The sequence below is a fragment of the Salvia splendens genome, unplaced genomic scaffold, assembly GCF_004379255.2.
Source record: "Salvia splendens isolate huo1 unplaced genomic scaffold, SspV2 ctg47, whole genome shotgun sequence".
NCBI classification, from domain to species: domain Eukaryota; kingdom Viridiplantae; phylum Streptophyta; class Magnoliopsida; order Lamiales; family Lamiaceae; genus Salvia; species Salvia splendens.
The window spans coordinates 1-11,116 of NW_024599123.1; the positions used below are offsets into that span (position 1 = coordinate 1).

Consider the following 11,116-nt stretch of genomic DNA (forward strand, 5'->3'; position numbering starts at 1 on the left):
TCTGATCTTGGATGCTTTGCAATAATTTCCGCAGCTTCACAGTCCATCAAACATGTAGAATTGGGAGGAAGCTCTATACGTAGATAATCATTCAGTTCAAAGAAAGAAAAGAAAAGGAACAACAATCTGGAATCATGCCCAGATGATCCTCGTCAAGGGATCTAACGATGGGGTTCATGCTTAAATCAGTGCTACAATTTAGTGAATACTAGCATAGTCAAGTCTTGCCTTGAATTTTTATATTGCAAGGCAGCCTCGTGAACAAATGCACAAAGTATAATTTATAAATATTCAAGAAATTTAAAAAAGATTTGTATTATACGTATTACTAACCTTGATCAAGTCTTCGCTCCGCCGTGGTTGACCCTTTCCCTGTGGGTTTTTTAGAGCCATTTGCAGATTTGTCACCTTTTCCACCTTCATCCATGTCATGATAAAATGTAAGGTATTAACAAAATAAAAACAATCAAAACTCTAATTCCAAAAGCAACATCTTTCTCAGTTGCAGGGGAAATGTAATTAAAAGGATTCAGAGCTAGACCTTTTGCAGCCGGAGTATCGGCCTTCCCATTAGATTTTGGAGTATCAGTTTCCATAATATCTAGCATTTGGAATAAAAAAAAAGATTAATATAAAAAGTAAATGCACTGCAATATAAGATATGGCATTTATCATTCCAACCGAGGGTGAGTAAGATTAATAGCAAAAAGAGTAATTACAAATTTAACCTTCGGAATCAAACTGAACTTTTTTCCCCTTTTTCTGTTTTCCTGAGCTATCACCGTTCCCAACTGATTGTGTTGCACAAAAGAACTTGTAAGGACAATAGGAAAGAATAAAAACACGAAGATACAAGTGTATATAATAATGTATACAAAAAAAAGTAAGCAACATATAACTGAAAATTTGTCAATTTAACAGATGAGAAGATAAACAGTGAAGCTAATAAACTAGTTTCATCACACAATTAGTTATGTTACTTATGTATAAGTGCAAAAGTACAAACAAGTTTGTCTTCTATAAGAGGAAAAATATCGAACAAATTGCCACCATAAAATCACAAGTCCAACCAAATAGAGACGAATGACAAAGTAATCAGGAACTGGCAGTTATTTCATGTTATATAGATATTCTTTGATATATCCTTATAAATTTCTTATTCTTTACAATCAATGTTAGCATATTCAAAAGATTAGAAGATCAACCCAGGCCAACAGATGCAACTATAACTGAAATGCATAGTGTCAAAAACAAAACTTCGCTATGCAGTAAATATAAACAAACCTTCCAAAAAATGTTTTCCAATGCGGCTAGAGAAGTGAGAAAAAAGGCACATCCTATCTGCTATAAATTAAGTCTTCCTACAAACTACAAAGTAATGCCTTCTTTGACGTGTATCGAACTATTCCAGAAAAAAGATTGACAACATATAACAAGCATTTAGCATTAGACAGGGGCAAAATCAGGAGCAAAGAGAAAGACATCACACATACTTGGCCACGCATCAAAACATTGTTTACTGAGTGAAATACTAACATCAGTAGTAGTGCCACTAATTAACACCATTTTTCCAGCAAATTAACGGAACAGTTATTTTTTTTTAAACAAAAACAATATGAAAAGCCTATAGCAGGAAATTGAAATCCACACTCATACAAGAAAGAAACAGAGACACCAGCAACAACGTAAAAGAGAGCGGTGACACGCACACACACACACACACACACACACAGACGCAAGCGATACCAGGTGATTTTAGAGAAGACTTGCCCCCTTTTCCACCTTTCTCCGACATTCTGCTATCCTCCAATTGCACAAGCCCTAGAAATACGTAAGCGTTCCAATTATCTTCAGTGTTTGATTCGAGACATTCAAAATTAAGAGGATAACTCTACCAAATGCCGCTCAAAGAGCACCAGAGGGTAAGCAAAAAATTTGCGATTCTTAGTGGAAATTAGAGACAAATAAAGCGAAAGAAACACAATGCATTTCTTGCATGCATAAATTCTCACCGTAAGGCAGGGAGGCGGCGGCGGCGGGAGCTGAAGCTGAAGCCGGTGATAGTCCACCGGAGAAGACTCGAGTTGGGGTGCGATTTCTAACTTTCTGGAATGTTAATGTTTTAATTAATGTGAATATGCAATTTGTTGAGATTGCAGGGGCCAAACTCCAATTTTTTTATGAGTACTCTTTTCCTTGTGCGGATGTCTCGGCGGAATTCCCAAAAACACCTCCTGCCACGTCATAAGGACTTCACACTGCACTGGCATGTCATACGGACTTCCCATTGCACAGTGGCGGAATTTCCCCGCGGAATTCCCGACGGAACTCCCACATTAAAAAAAATCACAAATTCACAAATTAAACAATTTCCGGAAGTAAACAATTTACGTAATTAAAATTTTGATGAAAATAAGGAAAATTCCATTAAAATAAGAAAAGTACATTTCACCAAATAAAAAAAATTACATTTCAATAATTAAAAACTACATCAACGACGACCCCTACGCTGCCACACTTCTTCAATAATATCGTTTTGGAGTCGAACGTGGGCTTATTTTTGGCGCATGTCGGCAAATGCACGGACTCAATCGACGTTGTCATGGGGAATCCCCATGCGTACATTGCTAGTGGTCATGTCGTGGCTTGGACCCGCAACAATTTAGAGAAAGAGAAACTTGTTAAAACAAGTGGTGCAAAATGAAACGAAGTTCAACGAGCGGTATATATAGACATTACAAAAAAAATGAAATAAAGCGGAATTCTGCGGGAGTCGACGCAATGGCGGACGTCCCTGCGGAATTCCGCTTAACGCCGCGGACCTGCAACGTACTCAGCCTAATTCCGTATCCGTGGTGGGCACGCCTAATGGCGGACGTCCGTGGGAATTCCGCGCGAAAGTCCGCCATTGCGGATGCTCTTACGGATGACCCGGTAACTATTCTTTGTTTTGATTTATAGTAATCTTAATTTGACAATTGGGCAAAAAATGAGGATAGATAAAATTGGGATGTATTAATATGACAACCCTCTTTATTGTAACATCATACCATCAATTTAGGTCGTTAGATTTGAAGATTGTGTGATTCTCAAGCTGCCAGGTGAAACTTATTTTAATTAAATTGGAAGATAAAAAGCGTTAAAGGGCAAAATTGATATTCTCTATTTTTAGTTTGTTACCAGATTGCAGTCTTACTCTATGAACATTATGAACATTGCAGAGTTACTCTATAAATATTGCAGTGTTACGTGTCTGCATAATTCGTAATAGTTTTTTACCTTACCAGATTGCAGTCTTACTCTATGAACATTGCAGTGTTAGGTGTCTGTATAATTCGTAATAGTTTTTTACCTTATCAGATTGCCGTCTTATTTTATAAATATTAAGTACTCCGTATTTACAGGTTATGTTTAGGTTTCAAATTAAGTAATTGACCAAATTACCACTAGATACTAATATCTCCTACGTTATAAAAGAAAAACGTCATATTAAGTCACGCGTGTTACACGAAAATGTTGTGCAATTTTTTCATCCAATGGTACTTTTTAGAAAAAAACTCCATAGCGTTACTTGTTAAAGAAAATATAACCAATTGATTTCTTTCTCAGCCTATGTTTAATCTGATATTGTGAAACATTTCCTTTTAGTATAAGTTAGAAAAGAGCAACCAATTATAATTAAGTCTAATTTGACATTGAATAAATTGAATGGGGTGAGCTACACCAGATAAAAAGAACATATTCTATCCTCAGATCACTAATATACTAGTATCTTCACTTCTTCTATGACCATATAAAGCAAGCTCACAAAATACAATACAATACAACCACACTCCCAATCCACAATAAATAGTAGTAGTAACTTGCAAATGCAGATATAGAAGCAGATATGGAAACCATTAGGAAAATCGAATTTAAACTAGGCTTGGGGTTCACCTTATCTATGATGCTTTCTATAACATCATCCAAGAGGTTCATTCCAGATTCAGCTAACTGGAAGGAAACTGGAAGATTGAAAGTTTGACATCACTAGCTGGAAGAAAAATCACAAGTGGTAGAGGCTTTTGGAGGATATTCATAATTGATATAAACTATTAATAGAGACACAACCAACCATGAAAATGTGAAACTTACATTCAATCTTGTCATGAACAGGAGCATTTGGGTGGAAAACAGAAAGAGCACGAGCAAACTCTTCAAAGTCTAATATACCATTGTGCTTTGTATCAAACAAGTCGTAATACCTGAAAAATAAAAATAAAAAACTTACAAAAACAACAGTAGTGTTCATACAATAATGCTAGCAACAATGCCAAAGACAGAAGAAAATTGCAGTTTGAAAACAAAAGATGCTCAATTTAAAAATATAAGTTGGACTCCGAATAAAAAATGTAAGTAAAATGTACATCAGTCGAGTGCAATCTTCAAGACTCAAGAGAAAAACTTAGGTTGCAAGAGAATTTCAATTAAATATGCAACAGTTAGTAGGATAAACTTAAGCTATTTAAAGTATTCGGCTAATGAAACTAACCCTGTCTGACATGTTAAAGGAATTTGCAGTATTTGGCGCATGAAAACTAACCCGGTCAGCAAATAAGGCTCTCCTTTTTATTCGTTTTAAATAATGCAAGCTGGAACTCTTCGTGGAAGTGGCCATATAATATAGAAGAGGCGAGTAGACCAAGTTAGAATCCAATAGGATAAGTACATGAAAGAAAAACGGCATAGAACTTAAGAACAGCTAGCAGTTATTACCTTGTTTATCAGGCCGTCATCGATAACAGCACAACTGATCTTTTTAAACAATTCATACAAAGCTTCGATTTCGCTAACACTGACTGCATTTGAGTAGTGATGAGACCAAGGGAAAAGGGTTATATTCTTAGGTGATCATACAGACGGAGTAGATAATGCAACTTAAAATTTGACACTAACTAAACCCTTAATAGGCCGATATCTATGTTCAATATTAGCAATGAAATGACAATGATGTTAGGAATTGTGATTTTCCTGGCTCAACCAGCTTAGAATGTGTTATTTGATTAAGGAATGATATCTGAAACGAGATAGGGAAACCCGACATTCAACCAAACATGGAAGTTTCCAATTCTATTTTTTTCTTTTTCTTAGAATTTGAAGGATCTAATGATGTAAGCGAAAGGGTGCTTAAGCTTATTGTTGGATATGGTCCCCAGAAGTTTAGGAGACAAATGGATCATAGTTATGTCCTTGACAATAACTAAATTACATACTAATAAGTGCAGGCTGTCAATTTTCATGCAATGACACTTTTCTTCAACTTCAACTACGTTCAAGTCGATCTTGTAATGTCCGTTTTTTTTATTTAAAGGGCGTTTGCTTTTTGTGAATATCTTGTTTAAGATATGGTGTGGTATGTTTTATTTGTTTTACTTTATTTATGGGTGTGAATTTTTTTTTAGTTTATGGTTTTTGAAAAGCAAATTAATATCCTAATTAATAAATTAAATATCTCTCTCTCTCTCTCTCTCTCTCTCCCTCTCTCTCTCGGTTCTCTCCCTCACCCCACGATCTTCTCAACCCCCCCCACTCCCACAAAACCGATATCTTTCCCTTCCCAATCACAATCAATCATCGGTTCTCTCTTCTCCCTCACAATCTCAACACCGGTAAGCTTCCTCCCTTCTCCCTCTCGGTTTTTACCTTCTTCCATTCACTCCCTCTCATCATCTTCTTGGATTTCCTCAAGGTGATACCCTCCTTCGTCGTGAATCGGAGTCGTAAGAGGAAGTAAAGCTTTTACACTACGTTGAACTATCCGGGAAAGGTAATACAAGGCCTCAACTCTCGTTTAATTCGAAAAACATGCATGTAGGACGTTTTGGGAAGGTTTAGATGCTGAATAGGTTTTGTGATTATGTGTTGTTGTCGAGCATGTTTTGTTAGTAACTGACAGTGGGTTCCGACCCCGTTTTGACTGAGCAAACGATCTCCTTTTGGTACGAAATTTTAACCGTATAAACTTGGATGTGTCTTCGGTGTGGTGTGTAAATTTCAGCTTCTTTGGATGTCGTATGATTTTACTATGATTTTTGCAAGTAAACTGCGCAGTTCTGCGTGTGGTGTGTTCTGGGTGATGTTTTCATGTGCAATGGTTGGGTTTCTGAGTGTTGTGCTTTTGTGATGTATGTGGGTGTGTTTGGCCAAGAGATGGCTCGGAGGAATCAGTGTTTGGTTCGAGAGTTTTCGTGTGTGTTGGCCGAGAGTTGTTGGGTTCAGCCTAGGGCAGATTTGTGGAGAGTCTGGAAGGATGATCCCAGGTGTTTGGGTGTGTTTTGGGATGTAGAATGCGTGGTGTGTTTGTCGTATAGGGTTTGAGAATCGGGGGTCAGAGGAAAAGGGGTGTAAACTAGGTGCCGAGCAGACGGCCGAGGTGGTCGGCCGAGGTGCCGAGCAGGCGGCCGAGATGGTCGGCCGAGGTGCCGAGCAGGCGGCCGAGACGGTCGGCCGAGGTGCCGAGCCGGACGGCCGAGATGGTCGGCCGAGGTGCCGAGCTGTGCCGAGACAGGTGCCGAGCTGTGCCGAGACAGGTGCCGAGCTGTGCCGAGACATGTGCCGAGCTGTGCCGAGACAGGTGCCGAGCTGTGCCGAGACAGGTGCCGAGCTGTGCCGAGACAGGTGCCGAGCTGTGCCGAGACAGGTGCCGAGCTGTGCCGAGACAAGTGCCGAGCTGTGCCGAGACAGGTGCCGAGCTGTGCCGAGACAGGTGCCGAGCTGTGCCGAGACAGGCGGCCGAGGTGCCGAGCCAGGCGGCCGAGACGGTCGGCCGAGGTGCCGAGCCAGGCGGCCGAGGTGCCGAGCCAGGCGGCCGAGACGGTCGGCCGAGGTGCCGAGCCAGGCGGCCGAGACGGTCGGCCGAGGTGCCGAGCCAGGCGGCCGAGACACCGAGCCAGGCCGGGACGCCGATCCTTTTTCCGAGCTTTTTCCGAACCTTTTCCGAGCCAAGTGAGCCGTTGCACAGTAAGGGTATGCCAGGAGTTTGAGTGTTGTGTGTGTGTCGTGTGCGCGTTTTGAGTACGTAGTATGCGTGTCGGGTGCGTGCGGGGTGTGTTTTCGGGCGTGTCTTTGTGTGTTTGGCTTATGAGATGTTGTTAAGTGTGTGTTCGTGTAACGTGCTAGATGTTGAAGTCGTCCACGTAGGAATCATGCATTGTCGTTTAAACATCGTCTACCCTGACTCTAATCATGATTTATTTATCTTTCAAAAAGGGTGATCTTTTACGAGGAAAGTGTGGTTGAAGGGAACTGTTTTAAAAGCTAAGCAATCGAGGTGGGCTTTTCTACCCTACTTTTATGTGGGTTATCTTTAAATACGGACTTTGTTCCGGAAATGTTTATGGAGGTGAACTGTTTGTCTTGCCAATTGTTTTGTTTTGAAACCTATCTGAAGTGGTTTACCACATATGTTTAATCGAATTCGGGTCTGTTGGGCTGCGAACCCTCAGGCTAGTGTACACGAGACCGGGAGCCATCTGAGAGCAAGTTGGCCGGTCTAGTTGACCTGGGGTGTGGCCACGCCCCTTGTCATGGTTGGATCAGATAGTGTATGATAGTGGGAATAAGGGTGGCAATATCTGAAAATGACTGCGCAGTCGAATTTATGAAATATATTTTGTGTACTTGGGTTACTTTCTTACACTTAAAACCCCAAGGTTACACTGATGTGGCATGACAAACTATGATTTTGGCGTGTGTCCACTGAGTGCAATAAGTACTCAGCCCTGCATGTTGTTTTCTTAATGTGCAGGTTGAGCGGCGATGGGGATGACGGATGTTGAGCAGTGAAAGCCAAATGAGTGTTTTTACTTGGTCTTTTGGATGGTGTCGTGTCGTCATACCCGGCATCATCTGTCTTTTGGTCTTTTCCGCTGCTTTGTAATCCGATACATTGTTTTTATTTAACTCTGTTTACATTAACTTTAGAAATGTCTTCTTAGTACAATGTTTGAAGTGAACTTCTTTTTAATAAATGCTTTTGGGTCAAATATTCCTGTTCTCCCCTTTCTTCCCCGCTTCTTTATTCCTCCCCTAGTCGCGGTCCACCGTACTTCCTATCCTTAGGAAATGCGGGCGTGACAGATCTGCATGAAGAACTCTATCACGTAGTTGTCACCCTATAGTACGAGATGAAAACAAGACAATCTTCCAACGAGATGACCCCTGATTCAGACTGTACAACTCATTTTTCATGTAAATTTTTCTCCAAATCTTCTGTAAGTTTTGATGTTGCCAATTCCAATACATCAGAAATTAAATTCAATGCACACTCTATAATTTACTCAACTATGCGTTTCATATGTGATTTTGTCCACGCATCAACTATGCAATCATTTTCAATTTTCATTACATGTTAAATCCGTCCATGCACTTTGCAGATTAATCCAGTAAAAACACAGAAGAGGGCAATCATGATTAATTACATAAACCCAAAAAAAAATCTATAGCATGTCACACTAGTTTCGCCGGCATTTGCATGCATTCTATCTCTACACGAAAAGAATATGAAACAAATACAGAAAGATGGTGTTGATTTGTACTTGAAGACAGACACACGGTCTCCCTCGCTCGAGCTTCAGGACTTTCCAAGCCCCTTGGTTGCTTGTATATCTCAGAGTCACAACAATTTACAATGGCAGAAAGCAAATGTTTCAGCCCGTCCATGCACTGCACCATCTCCATCTTCTCCAAAAATCATAACACCCATACCTGTATACCGACTAAGTGAATATATTACACTGAGTATATGGGAAAGTCAACTAAATACTAGCAATATACAACATAAAATCATGAGATGCCCAAGAAAGGAGGGCACCCGAAACAGAGAGTCCGTTGAGAATTTCTTGTAAGAAGAACAGATCAACAAAGCAATACAGTATTCATCATTTTAATCCTGGAATTGACTGATTCCTATCCCAACGAGCCATCGGCATTTGAATGTCAAATTGTATAGATATGTTGAATTTAGTTGAACATGGCAACCTTCATACGGAGTATTTGTTCAAAGTTCTTCCATGTACTTAAAGGAAAGATACGCTTGGATGGTAAATATCCATCGATTGAATAAAAACAAAATTAATCAAATAATTCAATAATAAATGAGCGTCCTAGCGCAAAGCTAACAAAAAGTTGAACAAGTCTAGCATTGATCAAGTCAAAGAATGAACTTATTAGCTCTAATGTAACTGTGCAATGACTGCTCAGGAAATCATTAGTTGTTGTCCTAATTTTTTGTTTCTTTTACCATTTCAAAATAGGACAATCTTGCAATCACTAAACTACTGGATTTTCAGTTGTCCTTGAGAAGGATGCACTCTTCTCAAATCCTCTTTGTGTTAGTACATGTGCCTTCTATTCAGACATATGAACATACTCTGAAGCTTTTCTGTGCATCTCTGCATAAAGTTAAGATCATATGGTTGCAATTTAAAATATAGTTTTCTTTATGCCACATCAAAATACGCAATAAAGATACAAATTACACAAAACAACATATTGATACTCGACATCTGGTCTACTCGTTTATTTTCAATGCTAGTATACTAGAAAAATAGACAACAAAATTAGCATCACAATTTTATGATTATTCGGGACAAACCTCAGGCTAAATGACAAATGGAAGAGCCATAAGAGACTTTGCAAAAGAAACCAGAAACTAAACTACATGCACCAGAGAATTGGGATAAAGCCAATGGCTATTGCCATTGTGTTGCATTGTTCACAGATTTGGACAATCATAGAGAACGTATACCATCTTAACTAACCACATTCAACAGCGGAACTTGTATTCTGACAGAAACACAATTTACGAAATATTGTGAAGCAAGGGGTCGGTAATAACGTCTAGGCTTACGTACACAAGCAGGAAAGAGAAGCTACTGATCGACAAAATTCAGCTCAGGAGAATCATTAGTTTCAATCACAGCATGCAATGTGGAAAAAAAATTTAATTCAGCAATTCCAAGTTTTAACCATGACTCCATCAGACAGTTAAATATGTACGGTGGAGAATGCAGAAAGAACCAAAACTAGATATTGCCCACTGCCCAGTGTCCTAAAAAATCCCACACATACAGAAACTTACAGCTGCTAATTGAGATTTGTTGCATAAACAATAAAATGAATCACAATAAACCTGTAAGGTTAAACACCTCTTGAGGATTGATATTTATTTACTTATGATCATTCAACTAACTCTCAAACAGAAAAATTGAACTCTGAGAAAGTAACGCCCCACTAATTTATGTTTGATCAACCAATTATTTTTCCTTACGATTGGTGTGGAAAATAAAAATGGGGAAATTGGATTGAAAGATCATAGGCATTGATGATCTTAACGAGCATTGATCAAAAGTTACACTCAACGATCCATACAACAAAATCGCGAGTGTATGAATACATATTAATCCAGCAATAAACAATCCAAACGATTGAAACAGAGGTAGGAATAAACACAATTCACGTGTAAGCGTGCGATAAAGAGGACGAGGCATACCTTTCACGATGAATTTGGATGGATATTAATAGGAAAAAACAACATTTTGTGCACTGGTTCACCTCGAACTGAAACGGAAATATAGATTGTGAATAGGATATTTGTTCTATGTTTCCCCAAACAGAGAGGAAAGCAGTGATTGGATCCGATTATAAAATATCTTACATATATATAATAATTGAAGCATGAAAGAAACTTTTTTAAAAAATGATGAAACAATGGTTATATTGAAAGGGGAAAACAAGAGAGGTGTGGTAGGTGACGTAAGTAGCGCTTCTCTGATAAATCGCATAAACAATACCAGTACAAAAACGATTTTGTAAATTAGATTTGTGAGCAAACATAACTTCACCATCAATAATAATAGTGTGTAAATAAGATTTGGGATAAAACATAACTTCACCAGCAATAATAATAGTTCATGTTATGAAGAGGAAGAGAGAAAGAGAGATAGAGCAATTAAAATTGCAAAAAGATATTCCCTCCGTCCGCCATTAGGAGTCTTATTTCATGGCGGCACGGGTTTTAAGAAATGTTAATAAAAGTTGGTGGAAAAAAGTTAGTGGATTGCGGGTCTCACTTGTG

The 11,116-nt window shown here is 39.0% G+C and overlaps 1 pseudogene; it reads right to left on the reverse strand.

Annotated features, from left to right (window-relative positions):
- Positions 1–20: 20 nt before the first annotated feature.
- On the reverse strand, positions 21–10,525 carry LOC121790306 (annotated as a pseudogene).
- Positions 10,526–11,116: the final 591 nt, after the last annotated feature.